This window comes from Ambystoma mexicanum, chromosome 4q (assembly GCF_040938575.1).
Source record: "Ambystoma mexicanum isolate Mex_15411 chromosome 4q, UKY_AmexF1_1, whole genome shotgun sequence".
Taxonomy (NCBI): domain Eukaryota; kingdom Metazoa; phylum Chordata; class Amphibia; order Caudata; family Ambystomatidae; genus Ambystoma; species Ambystoma mexicanum.
In genome coordinates, this window is record NC_090928.1 from 671,980,755 (window position 1) to 672,007,331 (window position 26,577).

The window sequence follows — 26,577 nt, forward strand, 5'->3', positions numbered from 1 at the left end:
TCTCAGCCTTTTTTATATGCTTAATGCTCATTTAGTAGCAATATTTGGCTTTTCTAATCCTCTCGCGGTAAAGGGCTGCAGGCAAGTTCAAGGTCTTAATATTACGAATTTCCGCTCTCAGCCCTCTCTTAGCATCTCTGATTCCTTTGTTGTAAGGTTGACTAACACCCTTTGGTCTTAGCATGTGGCTCACCTTAGTCACGGCATGTTTTCCAGAAAATGCCAGAATCCATTCTTCAATGGCATTGTAAGACATGCTGTTGAAGTCTAGGGAGTTTACTGAGGGAGTGTTTTTGAGGGCTTCCGTAGCTAGTCTAATGTTTTTTTCTGACCATACAATTCTTGAGCCTGCATTATTGATGTTAATTCTGCCAAAATTCAAGATGGGAGTGGTATGACTAGGTAGTCGGAGAAAGCATTGGAGCATCGCATGATCACTCCAGTTAGTATTAATCACTTTCATGTCAGCAACTTTTGTCTGCATCTCAGGGCACATGAATATGTAGTCCAAAGTGCTGGCAGCAGACCCATTTGTCCAAGTATGTTTCCCCGGCCTATCCCCAGCTGTGCGGCCGTTGATCATCTCAAGATCCCATAAGGAAAACAATTGTAGCCAGCCCAACCCCTCAGCCTCCCTTTTTTCATGGGTCATTAAACAAATTGTACTGAGGTTAGGGTTAGGTGATACAAAACCCTCCCCAATCATGTGGCAGTTAAAATCCCCCATGGCCGCCACTGCGGTGTTACCAGGTTTCATTAACCAAGATGACATTAGGGCCTGTACTGCTTCTTGTAAGGATTCACTAATATTAGCACCTGGTGGATTGTAGAGGTTAACAAGTAGAAACCTAAAAAAGCAACTTTCCTCTTCCTATTCGACCTCCACTGCCATGAGGTACTCCTCAAGTTCACAGTGGACCCTTCGGGAAACCATTGTGTTTACCACCCCAATTAGCAAACCACCAAAAGGACGGCCCCTTGTGCCCCGTTTTGCAAAAGATTGATATACAACAAAACCATCCCATTACAGAGGGTCCATTGCCCAAGTTTCTTGAAGACAAATGCAGCTATGTTTACCAAGAGAGTCAACGGAACCCTCTGCCCTCAATAAGTGGGCAAAGCCTCTGCAATTCCAGGTGAGAAAAGAAAAGGCTCAATGATTGTGTAGAACCCCCGGGAGGGATTCCATTAGCCACTTTAGCACTTGTTGGACTTCTGCAAGTTCAAGATTTTTCATGTCCGCTTGCTTAAGGCAATTAAGCGCAGTAACTGGAGCTGCAGTGACGTCAGAGACGTCAGGGCAAATGTTAGGGTCCACTTCATTCAGGTCCACGTCAATGGCTACGTCAACAGCCCTAAGTTCTTCTTTGTATTTCCTGATCAGCCGTGCTGTTGACAGAAAAGTGCAATGTAAGGCAGAGACGTAGGGGTTCGGACCTGACAGAGGTTCTACAAACATAAAGTCGTCTGACTTCAATACTCGAAGTTGGGGAATACAATAGAGTCTGACTAATAGCTCAGATCGCGCAAGCCAAGTGTTTTTGCCACTCTGATAGAGGTTCTTAATGAGGCAGATGCGTTTCGCATTGATGTCTTTAGGGTCAGTCCCAAGTTCAGGATGTGCTGGCACCAATACATTTCCCTCTTGTACGGGTGCTGATTGTAGATCAGTAACTACTGGTGAGCTAGGTTCCAGTTCTAGATCTAAATCTTTCAAAAGGTCCTCATCCAAGTCTAAGGGCCTCATTACATGGACGGCGGTGGACTAAGGTGCCATTAGCACCTAAAATAGGTAAAATACTACTAACACCAAGGCGGTGCCGGTATTAGGTAAAATACCGGCACCACCTTGGTGGAAAGGGGAATTACCGCCCTATTCCAAGGTTGGTGGGGCGGTAATTCCCCCTTCCCCCATTGCCCTTCCCCATTCCCATTTTTGCCCCATAGGGCATAATGGGAATGGGGAAGGTACTAATTATGGCACCGCAAATTGCGGTGCTGTAATTAGCTCCCTGGTCCCTTTGCGGGTTGGTTTTTAACGCCTGCAAAAAGCAGGCGTTAAATTCTCCAACCCGCAAAGGAACCTCGTAGTAAGACGGTAAGGGTTTACCGGTACCGGTAAAATACCGGTACCGGTAAACCCTTACCGCCGTCCGTGTAATGAGGCCCTAAGTCTTTCAAAAAATCCTTGTCCACGTCCGGGCTAATGGGTTTGTCTTAAGGCACCAACCAGCCAGCGACAGAACCTTTGGCCGTTGGCGCCAATGCAGCTGCTCTAGCTAGTTTTTTTCTTAGCTTTTTTTGAGCGTATGTCTAGCCCTGACCGTGGCTCAGCATTAGAGGGTAAGGCACTTGTTTTGGATTTTTCCGTGAGAAGAAAACGTAAGGACTTTGTGTCGTCTCAGGGTCAGCAGCATTCTCTTGAGGTGTGTCGTGGTCTCCAACACTGATTATGGTTTCTGATGGCTTGGCTAAGACGCCATCCATGTTGTCCTGGTCATCACTTCCTTCCACAATATGTAAGGCGTCAGATAGATTAGCTTCCACTTCTTCACAAAGATAATCCTTCTGGTTTAATGCCATGATAAGGGTGTTGGTATTAGTCAGGATACGACCTGACATTTGAAGTAGAATCTTGAGTGCAAATTGTAGGGCAGCAACTGATGACTGCAATTCGGCAATCTCAGTTGAGCCAGGATGTTGGCAGTCCAAGTCCACGTCCTCTTTGTCTGGTGGGTCCTCCATAGATGCCATTGCTAAGTTAGGGGAGGCAGACAAACGTCCGCTACTTCCAATGGAGTTATGTAGTCCAGGAGGAGTGCTCATATTGCTTATATTATGGGGTAATGAGCCGCTTATTATCGTCAGAGGGGTGTGGGATGCCATCCCTCTCTGGATATTTAGGCACAGGTCTAAGAGGGAATTGTTGTCAATGTCGTCGAAATTGATAGTATTCATTAGCGCACTGCCATCAGAGCCTGGGACTGCGGTTTCTTCGATAGTAGTTGAGTTTGTTTCCAGAGGAGGATTTACTGGAAAGAACTCAGTGATGGTGCCTTGGTCCGCTGGCTTGGCGTATTTCGCCTTCTTCTTAGTTTTCCGTAGGTTGTAGCTCGAATGGGAGGACATTTTCCCTTCCTGCATGTCAAGGGAGGGAAGGAGGTCAACGGCCACCAAGGTTGTCTATTCAGAGGAAGGGAAACTTTCCCGTACAGGTTTAGATAATAAATATGAGGGTAAATGAGAGATGGTTATTATTCCCTTCAACCCCGGGATGATAGCAAAAGGTCAACCACAGCCTCAGGGGTTGACCAATTAAGTCCTGACACCCAAAGGCCGGAGAATTGGACGAAAGTCAAGGTATCGAAGCACCCAGGATCAAAGGCTAAAGCCCACAGTCTCCTGGGAATGTGATCTATAAGCCAGGTTAAATGCGTCTTGCAACTTCTGCTCTAATGAGCCAAGAAGGTGCAGCAGTACAAGGCCCAGTAACTGCACCCGTGAACCACACAAGCCAAAATAAATAAGGGTTGCACACTACAAGGGTCCACAGGAATCAGGGTCTCATTATGTAGTATTAGCTAATTTAGCACAATAGTTGTGGTACGCTGGCCAATTATTGTGCACAGAGCGTCAGGAGGAGAGATCACTGGATGGAGGCCAGATAACGTGACAACTAGCCCATGAGCAGCAAACTCCCGCCTCTTCACTCACCTCCTGCAATGTCCCAAGGGGGCCCTTGCACAAAAAGGCCAACCAGTAAGGTCCAGCAAGGACACGGACCCGCGCCACAGCTATTCCGCCGGCCCGCCGATGTGTCGTTATTGTACTGCAGCAGCGGCTTTCATTGGCGCAGCACCGCAGAGAAAAACGCCGGGTCCCGGCCGATGCCGCTGTACCAGGAAACGGAGCCTGCGAGCCGCAAGTCGCGAGTGCTCCAGCGAGCCGTGAGCGGCGCCGCGTTCTCTCCGCGTCCACGTGCAACTGCAAGAGGAAAGGACCCTGCAACGTGTGTATCCGTGTCAAGCCGCACCCCCGATATGCTTTGTACACTCAACCACAAGCATAGAGGCCGCTTCCGACACAATCAGTGCCAATTACACTAGGTCCGTTTACTGAATCCTGCCCGTTTCTTTTGACGACAAATTGTGGCGAAAATTTGTTGGGATCGAATCTATTGAAAAAGTTCAATGCAGTAATTTATTGTTCTCCTGATGGAGTGTACTTGACGATTTCACCACAAAAAACTCCTGTATCACAATTATCCATGCCATTACCGACTGAATTGTATGAAGTACCAGCTTGTATATGGGCAGTGAACGATAATGATGTTGGATGTTTGAAAGAAGAACCAGTAAAAATAGTTCTGAAGGAAGGAATTACATTACCGCGTATTCCGCAATACAAAATTTCGAGTGAAGGTGAAAAGGCATTGAAATATATTGTGTCAGACTTAATTGCTAGAAATGTAATTGAAGACATTTCTGGTAGTGTTTACAAGAAAGGAGGTAATGATATCCCTTACCGTTTTATAATTTATTTACGCGCTGTTAACAAAGTAGTTGATCCCCAATTCCTGTTAATCCCCGATGTAACCATGATTCTGACTATGATTCCTGCTTCTGCATCGCACTTCAGTGTGATTGACTTGAAGAACGCGTGTTTCAGCATTCCAGTACATCCCGAGAGCAGATATTTGTTTGCTTTTACATTAGGAGGGTGCTCATTTTCATTTACACGTATTCCACAAGGCTACACTTAAAGTCCAAGTATTTACAGTAGAGCATTAAAAGAACAACTGGGCATGCTTGAAATAGCATCATGATGTATAATGTTACAATATATTGATGACCTGCTTATAGCAGCAGACTCAGAGGACATTTGTAAAAAAAAGGAACTGTTGCATTGTTGACACATTTGGTGGCACACGGTCACAAGGCATCATTGAAGAAATTCCAGTGTTGTCGAGGGGAGATGGTCTATCTCGGCTACCTCCTATCAAAAAATGATATTTCCTTTGTGCACACTTCTGATACCTCTATGTTAGCACCAGGTATAATTGCGGCCCTAGAACGAAGCATAAGTCTTTCACTTGGCCCATCTACTCCTGCGTCATCGTCTAGTGCACTTTGTGAACAGGTGCACTTTCATCCTATGCCCTTGCCCCCCTCCATCTTTGTCTAAAATGTATGCCAATTGTACCAAGCCTACCAATTCATTTTTTGCCCCCAGTAAATTAGTAAGTTTGCCTTCAAGAGAACTGTTTGCCCAAAATAATATACATTCGCTGTATCATTCCAGACATGAATCACCCTCGAAACAGATTATTGGAGACCCTTTATCTGACCAGAACTCAATACATTCACCTGTATCTTCTATACCTCAAGAGGCGATTCTCTACATGCACTTGAACATGAGCTTCATACATTTCATGTGCTTACCAGAATTTTAAATCTCTTGGATAAAGGGCACTAATACACACATCATATGTTGAAAGATCTGAGGGAAATCATGACATTTAATACAGAGAAACTATGTACAATTGTGAGATTCATATTGGCACAAGAATCTTGTCACAAATTCCACTTAGCATGTCCGGAACGAGCAGTGGCTATTGTAAGCAAGAACTTGCCTCCACTGACCTCTCATATTGCTTTGCTTTCACAAGGTACTCAAACAAGTGATGACCTCTTATTGGCAAATGGAATTCCCACCTCATTCACCAACATATTGTCACTAAACCCCTGTTCAGGAGGAACAACTCCTTCACCGCCTATTGATTTTGTTGCAGTCGCTAAACTGCAACATGAGAGACTACTGCAGGGAGAACAAATATTGTTCAATGCAAAGTTAGTCCCTCCTGAATGTCTGCAAAATTATCTGGCGGTCCCCTCATTAAATCAAGATGTTGAATCGCCAGACAGTCCATCGGCTATTACTGAAATTTTGGACGAAGCTGTGACTCCCCTGTCTCAAATTTTGAGATTCCAGAATCTGTGTCTACGGCTTCCAATGTCTTTCACACTTCTTGTAGAACTAAGAAAGCTTTTCAAAAAGCTGTAAAAAGAAGACACAGAACAAAGCATAATAAGAAAGTCTCTGACAAAGAATCAAATGCATGTTCTTCTTTCAATAGCTCGCACAATGTTCCTCTTTTGAATGCTAGTTCTGAGAAAGTGGGTGCAGTTTCAAATGAAGATCATTTTCTTAATATTAGCCAACTCAATAAGAAAAGTAAAAAGGCATTACAAATCAAATCTCAGCAAAAGGTGGAAATTGGTGCGAATATGAATGAAGTTATTTCTTTGCACCCTTCAAAACGTACCGCTGACGTTGAGTTTGGAAAGAATTGTGTCTCTTCTGTGATGTCCTCTAATTCTGGCCAAGCTGCACCGTCGACTTTGGTGCAGGCAAATATGAACACATACCTCCCCACCGTAGAGAACAAGAAAACCTCTTTGCCTGCAATGACAATTCCACCGATTGAGAATAACTTGGGGCCTGCTCCACCTCTCCCTATCGTTGTGCATTCAACGATTCATCCTCCACCTTCTCTCTCTCATAATGAAGAAGTCAAATCACGACCTTTGATTAATCCTAAATCTCCTTCATTAGAACCTCGAGATGACTCACTTCACTGTGCCAATATGCCTATTTGTGTCCTTCCAAAGGGTCCACATGTCTTGTCTGCACAGGAACATGAGATAGCTAAAGTTGAGAAGCTGGCTTTGACAATACCTCCTGCATTCCCTCTGGTTGTACATAATGATACCTTGCTATCATTTCAAGAAATTCCATGCAAAATGCAAACTACAATTGGTTGGATTAGTAATTCTCAATTTAATGGCTCAGCACGTATTAATCGCGCTTTTCTAATGAACTATCTTTACAAAATACCTTCCCTCCGCAATCTTATCTCTCAAGATGTGGAGTGGATTAAGCTTGCAAACACCAATAATAACCGTATGTTAGGTAAAGTCCAATCCTCAGTTATAGCAAAACTATTGTGGGAGTTTAAATCAGATTTGGCTTTTTTGGGGCTTGAACCGCAAGCATTTCTTTCCTTTGAAAAAGCTTTGTCTTTCCTGGAATTCGAACCTCCAGTTGCAATTGCCTGCCAAAATGAAACTATACCACCCTCTGCCAATCGGAGTGATAACTCCCAGATTTTGGCACAATTGGCCTCTCTCACAACTGCCCTAAATGGCTTAATAGGGATAATGCCTCTTACAAAAGCAACAGCTCCAAACACACTTTCCACAACTGACTCATAATGTAAAGAATTATACATTCACTCTTGGAATTGTTGTGGGCTAAAAAATCTTAAAACATGGTTTTCTTCTATGGGCGTCCAGACTATGCCTTCCATCTTATTCATTCAAGAAACCATGCCTAGCAATGACATTCAACTTGATGGCTTTACTTCTTTTCATAATCCTGCCATCCAGAAGAACCTTGGTCGTCCTGCTGGAGGCACTGCAATCCTTCTTAATAATAATCTGCGCTTTACTGTAAATCGCACTTTTTGTACTTCGCTGTTTCTTTTGATTAATCTGAATATTTTCACTCCCTATTCTAAAAATGTCATTCTTATTTCTCTTTACTGTAATCCTTCTTCTTTGTCTATTGATTCTGCAATTGATACTCTAAACAATACATTTATTGAATTAATGTTAAATAATCCACAAGCAGAAATTCTTTTAGGAGGAGACTTCAATGCTTTTCTTTATGCATCATCCTACACAGATTCTCCTCTTTCAGTGTCTACACATTTCAAATGATCTTTTTCTAATGGTATGAGATGGTCCCGATTTTGTACTGATTGGGTTTTGTCTGTAATCTTACCTAATTCTCTGGTTTCTTTCTACACTTGGAAGAGAGGATCAGCATGTTCTACTATTGATTTTATTGTCTCCTCAACAAAAAAATCGGGCATACTTTCCTATATTGTTTCTTTTCCCTTGATTCTCTGTGTTCATTCTATGATCACCTCCACTATGACGCTTGCTGTTAAAAACTTCTCTTTGTCACCAACTTTATCCCTAGTTCAAATTGACAGGGCATTGCTCTCAATTCATTGGAACGCTTCAACCTGTAGACGTTTAACTTTTCTGGTTAATCGTGATCTTTGGCCGGACTCGGTTGAGAATATCAATTTATCTTAAAAAATTCTTAATTGGAACTTAAGTATGATTCAGTTACATCTTGTATCTTTAACGGCACATTCTAAAACCAAAGGATTTCTTCTTTCAGTACTGCAGAATATTGTGCTGCCAAAAAATCTTTGTTACAAAGGTAAAAAAATAAGTTAAAGGAGCTTGTTTTAAAACCTTTCTTGAAGTAAATCAAAAATGGTTCGACACATATGGAACTATAATATTAGAGACATTTGGCAGATTTTACGGTCTGCCAATAGTGTAGTTTGCGATTCTTTGGACTCAGCTACTGACAGCGCTACATGGTTAACATTTATTTAGCACAAATATTCGCTTCCTTCCAGGTTTTCTCATTTTGTAATTGAAAACATAACTTCTAATATTCCACCCTTATGCCCTTGGTCAATTGATGACATTTGTCTTTGCTATCTCCAAACTTAAGCCATCCAAATGTGTGGGACCTGATGGACTCCCGCCATGTGCGATCAAAGATGATCCTCAATTTTGGGCAACCATTTTCTTAAGGATCTTTCAATCCATCTTTAAAACTAAATCAATACCAAGGTCATGGGTAACTTCTATTATCATACCTCTTCATAAAAAGGGTCCTCTGAACAATCCTCTTAATTTCCGCCCAATTGCTCTTATTGATTTAGCAGCCAAAGTTTTTGCACTCCTGATACTTGAGGAGGTGGAAATTTATATAACTAAAAACTCCATGCTCAATAAAGCCCAAATTGGTTTTCGCAAATTTATGGGGACCCAACTGAATGCAACGATATTGGCTCATTTGACCGCTGCTTCACATCCTTCTACTCATGGGCCCATTTATATCGCCTCTTTGGACCTCTCTTCTGCCTTTGATAGTGTGATCAGAGGTAGACTCTGGCAAAAGATGTTGGACTACAAATTTCCCCCGTACTTTGTTGCACTTATCACTTTACTTCATCATAAAACAAATTTCAAAGTGCGAATCTCAAGAGAAGGGCTTCTGACCGAGGCTATTCCCACTTCTATCAGTGTTAAACAGGGGTGTAACCTTGCCGCGGTGCTTTTTAATCTTGCAAATAATTCTTCGTCTATATTTGGGTAGAAAGCTCTTGCAGAGAAAGTAATTCCTTTAATTGGGCAAATGAAAATAATGTTTCACAAATTTTGCAAATTTTCACTGATACCTTTATTTGATTTTTATTTGAAGAAAGTGGAGGCTATTATTCTTTATGGGTTGGATCTTTGTCTTACAGACTTGGATTCCTTTCTGAATAAGCTTCAAGCGAAGATTTGGAAGTCAACTTTTGGTTTGCCTAACTATCTACCAAACTCAATACTAAGACATGAGCTAGGGTTAAAATCCCCTGCATCGCGTTATAATTGGAGAATCTTAAACACATACATAAAAATGCGTTTTCCTCCTCTGAACTCCCTATACGAGGACTTCTCTATAATGCTAACTAAGTCTCAACCAATCTCGATTGAATGCTTCCAGAAACGCATTTTTATACTGTTGTCTCAGATTAATATCCTCCCTGAAGAATTGAAATGGAAATGGGGACTGGCAAGAAAGAGATTTTTCTTAAATGATTGGGCGGCCACGTCTGATCTAATTTCTACCTATTCTTCTTTCTCTGAATATGTTAGTTTTAAGCATAAGCAATATCCTTGTTTGCAATATTTAAATCTATGCCCCTGTGCCGAGTCTCGTAAACTGTATGTGAGATTTCGCCTTGATTTATTCCACACTAAATACCGAACAGAGCACTGGTTTGCACCTACAAACCCTTCTTACAACAAAGCTTGTCGATTCTGTAATAATGAAGATGTAGTGGAAACTCTAAAACAACTCTTCCTTTTCTGTCCCTACTTTGAATCGCACAGACTAGACACAATGAAAGTTTTTTATTATGCAAACACATTGTTGGGACGGAATCTCATATTGGCCAGATGAATGTGGGGAACAAGTAACTCCATAATTTTACAACAGTGCGTTTTCTTCGAATCAGTGATTCAGCTCTTACTTTATAAGGATATATGACATGATACACTCTGTGAAATACTGTTTTCAGTTTTTAAAGGATACCATATTGTTCTGTTTTTGTGATAATTTAGGGCTGTAAATGCTTTTATCTTTGAGAAATTTTTCTCTAAAGTCTTTATTTTTTTTTAAATGTGAAATATGTTATGTATTAGTTTATGTGCTAGTTTGTTATTGATATATATATATATATATATAAATAAATGTATTGGTAACTTGTTATGTTAAGTCTTGTTGCCTTTTAGATGTTGTATTCTGAAATTTCTGTTTTTCTTTGTGATGATGTGACGATGTTATTGCTTTGTAACCTTGTGTAAAGGTGAATAAGCACCAAAAACAAAACTGCCACCGCCAAGAGCAGCTCTATGGTAGTAATTGTTGGGGCAAAACCCTGTAGTTTGTCCAACCATTTTCCAGCCGTATCCTCCCTAAAAGATGGCAGTCAGTCTACTCTGCCACCTTCCTTTCCTCTAGCTGACACTCCTCCTCATCCTGACCCTTCCTCCTGCTCCATCGGCCTCTTCGTATTCTAACTCTACCTCATGTTCCAACTGATGCTCCGCTTCCACCATATCATTTTCCAGTACTTGCCCCACATACACCTCCTCATGCTCCATCTGATGCCCACATCAGTCTCCATGTGTTTTCCGCATACTCCTGTCCTGCATTTGCCTCTTCTTGTTCGCCCTCCTCCTGCCCATCCACCTCTACCTCTTTGTGTTCTACCTCCTTCTGACTCTCCAAGTCTGCCTCCTTATGTTTAGGCTCCTGCGACTCCATTGTTAGGCAGAATCACCTGCAGTACCCTTTGGGAACACTACAGGCAATTAGGACTACAAGTGTAAGCACAATTTCACCTTTGGTACAAGCCTGTAATACACAGTAAAGTGGTAGCGATAGCTGAGCAGCCATACTTATCTCAAGAGTTTAAGTGGGCAGTAGAACAAGTTACACAAAGGACCAACTAATAAAGTGATTCAAGTAAACACTTACTCAAGGTTTCTTGGTAGAAGACTATACATTTATTTACTCGGTCAGAAAACATTAAACTAGCACAAGCAGCTCAATATCACACACTAATAAACCACAAAAATCCAACCGGTAAGTAATTGAACAAGTTTAGCTCTCCTGTCAAGTAGGAGCAAATGGCACTTCAAATACTTATAAAAGGGATAAAAAGACAAGGTTATAAGAATAGACAGACCAAATACATCCATAGGCAGGGCAAAAGGTTTCAGGTAAATACAACCAGCAATTCTTCTCATAGGCCTGGGCCAAAGTCAATGGTTCAGAGTCTTTGTATAGGATAGCACAGTTCTGGTAGATAACGGTTAAGTCTTTTCCACAGAGTTTAGAAGAATTTGGCTAGGTGAAAAGTTTGTCGAATGTTTAGGGAAGGACAAGCCTTCAAAGTTGAGGAAAGTTTCTCGATGGCCGCAAATAGTTCCGGACTGCGTTTGCACAGCACCTTGTCAAAGAAGAAAGCTGTAGCTGAGGCAGTTGTTCCTGGCAGTTCGAGCAGATCTCGCTTTTCCTGAGCTTCAGTCGTGGGGACAAGGAGGACGTCGGGAGGTTCCTGCACTGCCCAGGGATGAGGCCAAAAGCTGTAGCAAGACGTTGTTTTAAGCTGTGAGTGCCTTAAAGTCCACATGCTGGTTTCCTTCCCACTGGCTAACCGGTTTTCAACAGCACTCTGCTGAAAATTCGACCAGAATAGGACGGTGTCCAGGTGGCTTACGAGTTGGTTGTTTCCCACCAAACACAAGGGAAGAAGTTAACCTTCAAGGGCTTCTCTGTCGATTGTAGTTTCAAGCAATTCGGAACTGCAGCAGGGCTTCACCGGCCAACCAGGAGTTGCAGCAGTCCTCTTCCTTTAGCTCGTCTTCGGTTCTTTCATTCCAGTGATCGACTCTCCTTTCCAAGTCCCAGAGACGTGCTTTTAAACAGTTTTCCCCCATTCATTCAGCCTGGCTGTCACTCACCCAGCAGGATGGCTGTCCTTGCCGGACAGTCAGCCAGCCAATCACACCAGAGTGCATTCAGGTCTCCTAGGAGACTAAGCACAGGGAGTTTTGGGCACCTCCCTCACATCCTGTCATCCCAGACACTGAGGCGCCAGAGGAGGGCTTCAGCACTGAAGCCCGCCAAAGGCCAAGAACAAAGGCACCAAACCTGGTTTGGCACGCAGAGACAAACACAAGAAGGACTTTTCCTAAAAGAAATGGCGAAAAAAGATGACCAGAGTCTGTTTTTACAGATAGGTCTTGGGCGCCATATTGAAAAACGTGGCTGACCCGATTTTTAGCTACCGTTGTTAGCGGTGGCGAAAACTCATGGTAGTTGATCTAAACCACTGCCACCAGCCATTTAAAGTAGGAAAAGGTAACATTTTACTGTGATTGGTGTGTTCTGACTCAGAGGAAGCTAGGCAACCCCTCCAGCACTCTATATGAAGATAGTGTGTGCTGGGTCAGTACATTTAAAAAGACTAGTAAAGCCAATTTAACATGACATGCTCAGGGAGACGGTAGTCAGTCCCAGAGAAGATATTTAAACCTGGGGGAGCCTGAAAGACACCCCTGTGCACCTGCACCGAAGGTGCTGTGTGACACACAGAAAATGATTATGCCACTGGAGTTGTTTTAAAACTCCATAACCAAAAAACACCAAAGTGAAACACATTGAAAATGGAAAGTTCAAAGCCCCAAAATATAGCAAAAGATCTGGAGGGCTCTAAGGTAGAGGGAATTAAGCAAGTGTGTGACCATCACCACCTCTTCCTGTAATGCTTCCATCTTATTGTCTTCCTGCCCCTCATAATAGCTTTCCACTGGAACATCTCCTCCTGAATTACCTCCGACACCTCCAGTCCTACAGCCACCACCTCCTCCTTGGGAAACCCTGACTCTCTTGCCACCTACTGCGACATCATTTGAGGTAGCACTCCCCAGGACTACATGTAACTGATTTGTGCCTCCACCCTTTCCACGTCATCTTCTTGCCGCTCCTGTCCATTACTTGGTGGCTTTCCACATTTATCAACTTCCGAGGCTTCCACAGCTATGTCCCTGGATGGGAGATACAGTTGGTTCTTTACGTCCTTCATTATATTATCAACATTGGCAGGGAACTAAAGAAAGGCTTTTTCACAAGGTATTTTAAAAAGATTTCCACAACGTTTTTTGTCCCAGTGGAAGGAGCAACTCTAAAGCGAAAGGTTCAAAGGGCAAGGGGTGGCACAGATGTTTTCATAAGTGTTTCTCATTTAGGGCTACATTTTTCTTTATTTCTCTTCTTTCAATAGGAGGATGAAGGTTAAGGGATTGTTTTTAAAGTCTCAAAGTGTGTTACAAAGGTTTACACAAAGAGTTGTAACAAACTGATTTTCTTTTGAGAGTGGAGGGAGGAAAGGTAAGGTAAAGGGATTCAAACATCATACAAACCCAAAGGGTTAACAAAGGTTTTCTCAAAAGAGGCGTCAAACTTTAAGGAACTTCACAAAACAATGATCCCAGAAGCTACAAAGCAAGTGTTCCTTCTCTCTACTAGGATAGATCTTCCCTGTCCCTCATTCTAACAGCCAAGCACAACCCACAGGTAACAGGTCATAATGTCCCCACACAAAATGTCCCCATACATAATGTCTCCGGGAAAAGCCATTGGCGGCATTATATATGATATTATGTATGGGGACGGGTTGCAGGGATGTGGAGACATTTTTTGCGGGGACATTATTACATGGAACCAACCCACAGGACGTGAAGTGGGTGTTGTATATGGGCAGCACCAAACCTCCTTAGCGATTCTCGTGCTCTGATTGTCAACTTTAATCTTTCAAAGAGGTTTAGCTTGCCTGAATGGCCCACAAAAGACATATCCATCGCCAATCTGCATGCAAGTTCAAGTTCGATTTTGGGATGCTGGCAAATCATGCTCAATCTTGCAAACCGCCTGAATCCTAAATATGTTATTACCCTAGTATTCATTTGTATTCAGGAAATCAATCTGCCTCTGACATACTCGATAAACCTTTTGCTAATGGTGTACTTCTTTCTGACCTCAGTATGGAGCCTGAATTGTCTGTCCAACCCGTGTGACCTGATGCATTTGGGATACTGAGACCTTTTACAGAGGTGTTCTTTTGACTGTAACATGTGCTCTTATAATACATATATATTACACGGCCTACAGTAGCGGGCGTGTAGTTATGATTAAGTTGCTAAACTCATAGGAAGAGCACTTTTTCGGTGGCTTATAACTTTGCTCCCCCTGTAGGAATCCTCACCAAACTTAGCAAAAAAAGGCTCTGAATTTTTTTTTTCGTGCAGGGGGGGGGGCAAAGTTATAGGAGGGGTCCCAATTTTTTTTTCCATAGACTGAATGGGCTTAAACTTTGCGCACGGTTACAGCCCGAAAGGCTGGTTGGATTTTCACCAAATTTGCGGCACGAGCCGACCGAAGTCTCATTGGCCTGCGGTACGCCATGCTGTCGGGAAATATTAGACGCGGCTGGTGGTTGGCTTGAGGGAAGCGTGGTGTGCGTCAAAGTTTTTGGGAAATGCCGCCATGGTGTATCAGACGACAGTGTTGTGGTGTGTGTGCCAAGCCCCGAATGCATTGTGTTCATGGCTGGGCCTGTTGTATGTAACTGTGTGGCCACTAAAAGTAGTCATATCTGCCTCCACTCTGGCGTCCCTTTTACCTGTTCGCCGTATGGTCAAAAATGTGATTGCACTGCAGTGTATGGTGGCGTATTGTGCGTGAATAGTTTTCAATAACGCCATGTTGTTTCCGAGGGCAGTGTGGTGGCGAAAGGGCCTGGAAAACATAGTTTATGGCATCTGGTGGTGGGAAAAAGGGATGGAAAGGGTGGGGGAGTGAGAAGTGCTGCAAGTGATACATCTCATTAGAAGAAGACGGTGGTGTGGCTGGGGTATCCGTGCATACTACGCCAATTCACGGTCAACTCCACAGGCAAAAATCATGTGTGGTCATTGCAGGCAGCCTTCGTTATGGCATGCCAGCTGCAGCAGCAATGTCTTTCTGCGATTAGTGGTGGCAGGCACATTTGTAGAAGGGGAGTGCATTGCACAAGACATGCACATTTACAGATAGGGTGTACTATGGTGTCCTATGTGTGCTAGGTCCGTAGCCCCTTTAATGCATGGCTGTAGCCCTTGCACAGAAAAGTATGTCCACTGGTTGAAAAGGTATGTCCACTGGTTGAAAGTCAGTGCCACATTGTCACTTTGTGTGTGTGGTTCGGCTGCATTGCACACATTGTTGGTTGCATGGGTGTGGTGATTGGTAGAACATCGTACAGTTGTTGGTGAATGGGTGGAGATGCTGCAGTGACCAGTCGTGTACTGTGTCCACTGGGTGCACTAATGCAATAGTGTAAATATGGAAGAGGTTACAGTTCAAATGGTTGTTACATGTGTTTGCGTAGTGCGCATTGCGTGGAGTAGTAAGTGCTGAAGTGCACTATGCCGTACTGCTTGTATGCACATAGTACAGTGTGGAGAGCAGGACAAATGTTGCGATGATTGTGTTGTTTTGTTGGCATTATTACAATGGTTTCTGATTGGAAGTGGGTAGTGGTGCCAAATCCTGTGGTATGTTTGTGCATTACGGTAAGTGGAACATTTCTGCTTGCATTCCTGCTTTAGGGTGCGGAGGTTGGGTAGAAGTGCTGGTGCCTATGTTGCCTTTCTGAAATGTGGCACATGCCTACATGTTCGCCTGCATGGCTTTGTTATGTTGTGGTGGATGTGGGCAAGGCCTAGACTGTTGGGTGCATGGCCAAAAGCCGTATGCCCTTGCACAGAAAAGTATATCCACTGGTTGAAAAGGTATGTCCACTGGTTGAAGGTCAGTGCCACATTGTCACTTTGTGTGTGTAGTTTGGCTGCATTGCACACATTGTTGGTTGCATGGGTGTGGTGATTGGTAGAACATTATACAGTTGTCGGAGTATGGGTGGAGATGCTGCAGTGACCAGTTGTGTACTGTGCCCACTCGGTACACTAATGGTATAGTGTAAATATGGAAGCGGTTACGGTGCAACTTGTTCTTACATGTGCTTGCCTAGTGTGCATTGCGCGGATTAGTAAGTGTTGCAGTGGACTATGCAGTACTGCTTGTGTGTATGTAGTACAGTGTGGAGAGCAGGACTAATGTTGCGACGATTGTGTTGTTTGGTTGGCATTATTGGCCTTATTACAATGGTTTCTAAATGAAAGTGGTATGTTTGTGCATTAAGGTAAGTGGAACATGTGTGCATGCATTCCTGCTTTAGGGTGCAGAGGTTGAGTAGAAGTGCTGGTGCCTATGTTGCCTTTCTGAATTGTGGCACATGCCTATAAGTTCGCTTGCATGGCTTTGTTATGTTGTGGTGGGTGTGGGCAAGGCCTCGACTGTTGGGTGCATGGCCGAAGGTCGTAGGCCATAGGCCATGCACCCAGCAGGCTAGGCCTTCATCACAGCCACCACAATGTAATGCAGTCATGCACTTGTCAGTCTGCATGCATGTTAGGTTGGTGACTTGTACGCAATGGTTGTGGAGGACATTGTACACTTGGTAGAGCAGCAGAAGTGAGCTGCTATGCGTACATTAGGATACGGTGCACATCATTGCCCCTGTTGCACAATGGGGAGCCACATGTCACCATTTGCGTTTGCTATGGTTAGGCCCTTAGAAGACCCTTGCTTTAGGAAGTGCTGTAAGATATGGCAGCATGAAAGGACATGCTCAGCAGCACACATGTCAAACATGGCCAATGCACACAGCATCCTACATACCGTTCACCACACCTGCACCCAACAACCTAGGCCTTCATTACAGCCACACAACATATTGCAGCCATGCAGTTGTCACTGTGCATGCATTTGAAGTTGGTGACTTTTACACAATGGTTGTTGAGGACATTGTACACTTGATAGACCAGCGGAAGAGAGCTGCAATGCGTAAATTAGCATATGGTGTACATCATTGCCTATGTTGCACAATAGTGCGCCACATGCCACCATGTGCATTTCATATGGTTTGCCCCTTATTAGCCCCTTGCTGTACAGAGTGATTTAAGATATTGCAGCATGAAAGGATGTGTTCAGCAGCACACATGTAACCTAATATACACGGCCTCCTACATACCGTTCAGCACACCCAACAGACAATTAAGCAGCCATGCATGCAAATATGTGCCCAAGGGGAAAGCTGGCATGCTCAATTGAAGATGGGGAGTGCAGTGCACATGGAATGAGCATTTAAACATAGCGTGTACGATGGTGTCTGCATGCATTTGAAGTTGGTGACTTTTACACAATGGTTGTGGAGGACATTGTAGACTTGGTACAGCAGCTGAAGTGAGCTGATATGCGTACATTAGCATACGGTGTACATCATTGCCCCTGTTGAACAATAGGGAGCCACATACCACCATGTGCATTTCCTAGGGTTTGGCCCTTATAATCCCCTTGCTTTTGGGAGTGCTGCAAGATATTACAGCATGAAAGGCCGTGCTCAGCAGCACACATGTAAACTATGGCTAAAGTACACGGGCTCCTACATATCGTTCAGCACACCCAATGCAATGTTAAGAAGCCATGCATGCAAATATGTGCCTAGGGTGAAGGCTGGCAGACTCAATTGCAGATGGGGAGTGCAGTGCACATGACATGGACATCTAACCATAGCCTGTACTATGGTGTGTTTTCTGTGGGGAGGGCCTAGCGCCTTGCATTCATGTGCGAAGTAGAAAAGGAAAAAGGAGTCGTCCTTTTTTATTGGGGCATAGCCCTTCTGGTACTTTGCAAAGCGTACACGCCACATTCTGAGTTTCTCACCATGCTGGCGAATGGAAATTGGACTATTGCCTTTGGCCAATCCGGTGCTGAGGGTGTGCGTCACAGGCAAGAGCACCAATAGGGAGAAGGACTCCTCCTGCCTCACTGGGGCGCGGCCCTCGCGGTACTTGGGGAAAGGCACGTGCCACGATCTGCGCGTCTCACCATGGTGGCCAATGGAAATCGGACTGTGGGGAATGTCCAATCAGGTGCTCAGGGTGTGCATCATAGGAAAGGGCGGCAATCATGTTTTCCATTAGTTTGTGCAGTGTGGCTGGCAAACATGGCAAGGCGCACATTTTTCGTTGTGGGTGATGCCTTTGTGGAAGATCTGTTTGTGTATGGCCTCCAAGAAGGCTTTTGTGGCAATTTCGGATTGGAGGGAGTGGAGGCTTTGTGGTGCAGTGTTGACGTGTGCTGTTTCAGCTGAGTGCTTGTAGAATATTGACGCATGGCCACTTCCGCAACTGTACATGTTGTGGTCGTGCACTTTGAAGCCTTCTTTTTGGGTTCCATGCCTTGTTCCCGTGTGTACCGTCAAGATGAAAGCAGTGCAGCACATTTTTCCCACTGCCAAGGTGCTTTTCTCATGTATACCCCCGAGAATAGTGTGGAACTATTCCAATGATTCCTGTCGCCACCAGAGGTCGGAAGGAGTCTCATCAACAGAGCATGTGTAACTTCTTGAGTGCTGCTGGGATGTTCTACTGTGCGAATGAGAACATTGGTACTCAATGTATGAACCTTTTCAAAGGAAATGGCATGTATTTGTCGACCAGTGGCAATGAAATTTACAGGCTGCACTGAAGACCCTATTGTAAGAATGTCAGTTGATGTAGAAAACACACATAAAAACTGCAAAAAAAAGGTGTTTCTATGGAAGCAACTTTAAAAAAAAAGGCTTGTTTAAGATCCGCCACAACTAACAACGTCCCCTACCCTGGTTAAAAGTTATTCCCCCACTCCTGCGTGTGCACAGCACGAAATGTCAGTGAATTTCGCGATAGTTGCAGGGTGGCACGTGTTAGATACGCCCTTTTTGCAGTTGGCGGCCATAGAAATGGGCCTGTACAGGCTACAGGATTGGTCAATAAGGTTTCTGGGTGTGGTGTGTACGCACAGACTGTTTTACACAGTGTATATGTGGACAGAAATAGAGAGGGTGCGGTTATGGCTGTGTGTTTCAGGAGCCACAGCGTGCAGGTTTTAGGGGAGTTCTAAATACATTGATTGAAAGTGAATGGAAAACACTGTGCAGTGGCTGATCATTTTGGAATCTATTATGTGGATGTGTAGTGCTATGGAGTACCTACAATGAGGTGACTGATTTTGGTTTGTCCGTGTGACACTTTAGTGACACACAATCATGCTGACATTATTATTGTTCATTGTGGAGGGAAAATTGCACAGCATGTTACACACGTTTCAGTGCCATTTGCGATGAAGGAGGCACTTGCCCATGCCATGCGTTTATTTCCGATCTCTTGCATAACTTTCTATCGCATTATGCAGACGCCGATGTGGCTGCGTCATTTTTTGTTTGGTCCAAAAATGGAGAAAGTGCGGTACATGGCGAAGAAGTATATTTCTGCCTTTGTACGACATGTGCCAATGGCATACTTCACACATGGGAATATGACATTTCACAGCACAAACAGTTTTCCCCAGCTATAATGTTCATCTTACTATGCCTGCCATCCCGATTTCTGCACACCCCATCCAATTGCCTTGGTGCCCTTCTTGAAAGTAGTGGAAAAAATGTTGTACTAAGTTTTGCGCACTGACACTCTTCAAAATGCTGTGCAACATGTAAAGAAACCTCTTTCTACAGCGACCCCCTTTCCAACCGATTCAACTACGGTGTTTTGCACAGTGCCACGCCTCCCGCCCTGCATCCGTTCATTGACAATTCCATTGTTCACCTCTGAAAGGTGCTTTCTATATTTCTCTTTTATCCTTTCCGAGTTTGTTTCCATTTATTATGGTCTTCTGACACACGCCACAGAAGGAACGTCAGGAAAGGCCCGGTACAGAAGGGGCAGCACCTGCATGGATACCATAGGGGACGCGCCGAGAGATGGAATTATTGGGTGGCCCTCACCTACATAGGCACCAGTCATTGGGCCTCATTCTGAGTATGGAGGTAGTCATGGCGCTATTTGCGCCATGACTACCTCCCATACCGGGTCCGGGTCTGACCAGGTTCAATGGGGACTTATCGGTCCATTCCGACCCTGGAGGAACCAGTAAGTCCCCATTGAAAAATCCATTCTCCATTCCCATTTGAGCCCCCATAGGGCTCAATGGGAATGGGGAAGTAGCTAATAACGGTACCGCAATTTGCGGTACCGTTATTAGCACTCTGGTCCCTTAGCGGCTCCCGCTAAGGTCGCCTGGTAAAACCAGGCACCCATTGCAGAACCCGCTAAGGGACCTCGGAATAGTGCGCAAAGGGATTACCGGCACCGATGTCCTTAACGGTGCCTGGTATCCCTTTGTGCCCACCTCGGAATGAGGCACATTGTCATGCTCCCGGACGGATCCTTCCCACGCAATTCCAAGTACCTTCCCTCTGAAGAGTAGCTCTTTGCATTACTTGCACAATACAATGCCCTTTGCCGGGTAAGGGTCTGTAGCGTGGCATATGGTCTGCAAGGATGTTTTAGAGCTACGCTGCCCTACAGGAGTGCCCCTATTGTTGCCCGCAGCAGATGTGGCAAATGCTGTACATGAAATTACCCTATGTAATTGTTAGAAGGGCGGTAGACTGCACACTGGTCCCTTGTGCTTTAATTTCAGTTGTCGGCACATGTAGTACAAACACTTCATGCTACGCCATTAGTCTTAGGAGTAGCATTCACAGAGATGCATACATTCTGGAATACAAGAATGTTTACAACAACGTGGAACACAGCTTCATTACATGGAGCAGGAAGGCATTTATTCTGTAGGACCAATGCAGCTACAGTACTTTTCTAAGCACCACTAAACATTGTTTAAGCTCTGCACATTCTGCTCTTTGATTACTTTCCTTTACATACACTAGCATGTGCGTGACCAAGCCGCACCAGCTTTGCCAGTTTGCAGACTCAGTACAAACTGTCACACCTGCAGTTACATGTTTTCTTCAACTGTACGACCCGCAGGCCACCTCTTGACACTTTCCGTCACACTGCTCAGTGCAGACACGATGTGTCTGTTTCATGGGTCATGGAAAGGTAAGCAGCACATCAATCAAATGAATGCGACATTTAGCACGCCCACGTTACACTGCAAGTTGCTGTTCCTTGTTTACCAGTGGGCGTCATACAGCTAGGCGTACTTCAGCCACACATTGGTAGGTTTGCAGAGTCACCCACGTAGTCAGCAGGAGTACTTGAAATGTGGTAGCCTACTGTATGAATCTGTAGTGCTAGCGACAGGGGCGGTGTTACCAGCACACAGTGGATGACCTATGCATGGGTATTTGTGTGCAACGGATACATGTGCGCTTCCACAAATATTTAAAAGTGCTTTCGAATATGCGGACAAGCGGCCACTAATGGAGTCCTACGGATACTTGCAGTGTGATTGCACATACGCCGGCCAGGTGCAGTCTCACTAGGAAACGTCCAAATTGCTCACCTGTAGTCATCTCGGCCAGTACTTTGAGGCTATATTCACAATGCAATGTTAACACAAAAAGAGAAACTACTCAAACACTCACCAACACTTACCATGTACATCTGTAATTGCTAAGGTACACAAACACTATCCGGAAAAGGAAGGGGTAGCGCAAATGGATACATACACCAGACATTTTGGCCTTTCCACACGCTTATCATGAGGACAGCCAAGGAATCGGTAACAAACCGTTGTCAACAGAACATTATGGTTCCGTTGCAGTACCAAACAGCTATCATCTTTACAGAAAACACTATGCTAAAGCAACATTCTGGTTACGGTACCCTACTTAAAACCTATGAAATTCACTAACAAAAACATTGTTAAAGGGATGTTATGGTTAAGTTGCGCTATAAAAACCTATCACCTTTACTGAAACAACTATGCTAAAGGAACATCTGGTTACAGTGCCGTACTAAGAAGCTATGAAATTCACTGACAAAAAAACGTTGTGAAAGGGACATTATGGTTAAGTTACACTAGTAAAAACCTATGCAATTCAATTGACAAACGTTGTTATAGGGACGTTATGGTTACGGGTAACACTGACTGATCAGGAAAGGGTAATCAGCGGCTAACAGGAAACAAAGAATGAAAAAGCAAAAAGATAACAGCAAGAACCCAAAGCTTTATCAACACTTGGCCCTGGACGCCCAGCCGAGGGATCACACTAAGGAAATCACTTAAATTCTCAAGGTAACCCAGAGGTACTTCAGTTGGAAAGAGATATAAAAACCAAACAGGAAGCCAGTGCTCCTTTGACAGTGAAAGCTGCAGCTGCAGGATCACAGGATGCTGCTAACAAGCTGGACAAGGTGAGCTTCAGGCTGCAAAATAGCTACCCTATTGGATTCCCCTGGTCAGGATGCCCCTATGTGATTTCCTCGATAAAGTTTGTCCAGGATTACATGATCTGCCCATATATCAACCCTGGTTGGTTCTTGTAGGTCCTCTGACCTCTTGCGGCAGCTAGGAGTGCTTCTGGTGGTGTTGTGCTGAGCTTGGTGTTCGTATAAACCCAGTTGAAGCCCTTTCTGAGGATGGAAAGACCCTTCAAAGATGGCGGTTTTGGGGAGAGGGGTCACGCAATCAGCCCGTAGATTGACCCTTGTTCGGTCTTGTAGGTCCCCTGAACATTGCAGGCAGCCTCGAGCAGCTGGAATGAGTACCTCTGGTGGTGTTCTGCTGAGCTCAGTGTTTCTATCAGCCTACTTCAAGCTAGACAAAGATCTTTTAGGAAACTTTCTGTTCAACATGCTATCAGAGCTTCACATTTTCCCATGTGTAGGTCTGGCCTTTCATCTGACCTGTGACCCCAGAATTAGGATGCATGTTCCAGACCTTGACGTACTGCACAGTCACAATTATTAGACGCTGTCCCTTACAGCATAAAGGTTTGGTATATCCCCACACCACAAATGTACAGAAAAGCTTCCCATAAAGAAATCCTTTCAAGCATGTTGTTACCTTTTTTCTAGCCCAGGAAATGAATTTGTATTAAAGCCAGATAAGCACTTTCCTCTCCAAGCTGTTCCAGCTGTTGTCTTGGAAGAGCGATTCGCGATTCAACCAATTTAATTGTAATTTGAAGTAATGGCATTTGTGAAACTAGTCCCATTTGCATATTAAGTGCTGTTTTGCTCATCCTAGAGAAATCATTGGAACTTGGTGCCTTGTCATTGGAAGCAAACATGACACACTCCTGAGTCAAGTCCCATGGAGACAATTTCCAAACATAAGCAGTTATGGAAGGGATTTCAATTTTACAGTTAGGCATAACTTTATGAGGTATCACGTTGGTCTACTGCTAAAAAAATGAGTGGGTTTGCTTATAGCAATTCCTCATTGGGCAGTTTAGGTACTCAGAAACTAACCAATCTGCCCTAGATGATTCTCTGTAAAACATCCCTCAGTAGCTCAGTGCTTTGAACAATATTTAACATTAGTACCTGGCAGGGGTGGGGGGGGGGGGTTACCAGCAGTAATCCCCCCGCTCCGAGCAGCCTCACAGCTGGAGACAGCCATCCTCCCATGCCGGGAATGAGGTAAGTGGTGTCCCACTTCCCCTCTTCCCTCCCTCCTCCCCCATTCACAGAATTCCCTCCCCGCCCCCCATCCCCACTTACCTTAATTATAGTCCATTTCGGGAGCGGACACGCGGTGAACAATTCTGTCCCCAGTGCATTTGCTCCTGATCCCAGACAGGCCATCATGGAAAGGAAGAAGGGACTACACTTAATCCCTTCTCTCCTTTCCATGGCAGACATTTTTTTAGTTTACTTTTTTTATGGCCGCCATGGAAAGAGACAAGGCACTACGTGTAGTCCCTACTCCCGTTTCCATGGCAGCCATTTTTTTGTTTACTTTTTTCCTATTTTCTTCAATGGCCGCCATGGAAAGGGAAAATTGACTTTGTTTTGCCTTCCCTGTTTTGGTTCCAAAGTGCTCCGGGCGGTCTTATGGGCCTGGGTACTAATAGCAATTAGTTTCGCTCTGACCTGCAACTGAGAATGGATTGTTGGCTTCATTGGACCTGCTGGAGGAGCTGTCATGGCGCTATTTGCGCCATTACTGCCTCCAATAACTGTACCGACACGGGTCTCGTTCAATGGGGACTTACCGGTGTAGTCCGACCTTTGCGGAACCGGTAAGTCCCCATTGAAAAAACCATTCCCCATTCCCATTTGAGCCCCCTTAGGGCTCAATGGGAAGGGGGAAGTAGCTAATAATGGTACTGCAATTTGATTTCCCTTAACGGGTCCCGTCCATAATGCCTGGTCAGACCAGGCGTTAAAGGAGGGACCCGCTAAGGGAACTCGTAGTAGGGCGGTAAGGGATTACCGGCACCGGTCTCCTTACCGGTGCCCGCTATCCCTTACCGCCCCACTCTGAATGAGGCCCAATGTCCTCAAAGTGTAAACATAAGTACTTTGGTCAGAAGAAAAAGAGATTTATGATTCAATAAAAATTGGCTGATTTTTTAAAAACAGAAAGAGGGGAAATTATTGAATTGTGGAAATGTTTATATATTAACTGCAAAAATATCCTCCTTGTCATTCAAAAATTGTAAAAAAAAAACTTTAAACCAGGGAACAATACTGGATTAATGTGATACATTCCATCAAAACAATGTCATCATATCTCCTTGCTAATTGAATCTTTTCAATAACAGAACACATTTATTTTGAACATCCTAATATGGGACAACTTTCGTTCGAAGGGAACCTGCTCTCAAATTTGATCTAGGTTCACTAACTCTGGATGAAATGTTTCCCAACATATGGATGGCAAAAGGAACAGAACAGGAAGAAATAATGTTCCCATTTGATTCCTCTCCATTCAAGGACTGCAGAACCCCTAGTAGACGTGCATGCAGTACAGTGTCCAGTACAATGTCCACAAGGAGAGTGGTGGTATTTTTGTTGTAAACCACGTTTGGATTATCGAACTCAGAAACGTTTCTTTATATATGTTAACAAGACTTTGCTCCAAATACTTTCCTTTTCCGAAGGCAAACAATGGGTATTTGTTCATTTGATTTCTATCTCAAAGAATATGAAAATTACTTCTAATAGATTGTTTCAACTTTTGACTGAATGTGATAGCACACATAATTTTACTATCATGTTGAGTGACAATTTTATGTTTCAAAAGAACATTAGAATCTGTTTTAACAGCTCTTTCAATAGCGCTTGTGGCGGCCTTTTTGGGTAAAGCTCCAGCCAGTATTTTAGATTCTAAGTTATTAACTTCGTACCAAAATCCTGTAGATCAGGACAGTTTTGTTTACGTCAAAGAAATTGACCATTAGGGAGGCACATTTTCAAATTTATAGGATGGTAACCTATACAATAGAATAAAGTACTTGTGTAGTGTTTTAGTGTATAGCTAGTACTCAAGATATTATTCTCCTTAGCAAATCTTAACTCTAGAAAAGCTATTTCTTCTTAACTAGGTAATATTGTAAATGTGAGCTGTTCAGGCATTGATCCCCACGGGAAATTAGTTAATTTTGATAATGGCCCTCATTACGATACTGGCGCTAAACCATGGCGCTATTAGCACCATGGTTGGTGCCGGTATCGTAACGAGTCCGCCGATGTTCAATGGGGAATTACCACCCCATTCCAAGGTTGGCGGGGCGGTAATTCCCCATTGAACATTGGCCCTTCCCCATTCCCATTTTTGCCCCATAGGGCTCAATGGGACTGGGGAAGGCGCTAAGTATGGTACCGCAAATTGCAGTACCGTACTTAGCACCAAGGCCCCTTTGCGGGTCCCTACTTTAACGGCTGGTCTAGACCAGCCGTTCAGGTCGGGTCCCGCAAAGGGACCTCGTAGTAAGGCGCTAAGTGTTAAACGGCGCCGCAGCCTTTTACTGCGCCGTTAAACACTTCGCGCCAGGGTCCTAATGATGGCCAATGACTCTTTCCAAATCATCAATATATGCTCATTAGCTATTTTGCACAACACAATGTTTTTAATTTGAGTATTCAATAGTGAAGGTATATCAGTATGCTCGTATTACTGAATAATGAGTTTGGCAATGCTCGGGTAAACAGTAAACCCATGCTGGTGTTACAAAATTACTACTACTCTGCAAGAGTACAGGAATTTGTAGTGGCTAAAGTGCGTACAAAGCCCACATTACTACAAAACCAGCCATAATCCCAATTATAAAGATGAAACGGGAACAACCTGACAAATACACCTCTTTTGGTAATGTGGGCTGGAGGTAGGCTGCCAACCTCAAGGGCAGTGTGAGCTTGCACAGAAGCAATAAATAAAACAATATGAATGCGTTACCAAAATAATAGAATTTCCAACCACGGTTCTATAAAAATGCACACAACTAATCAAAAGACTACTACCTCATCCGCC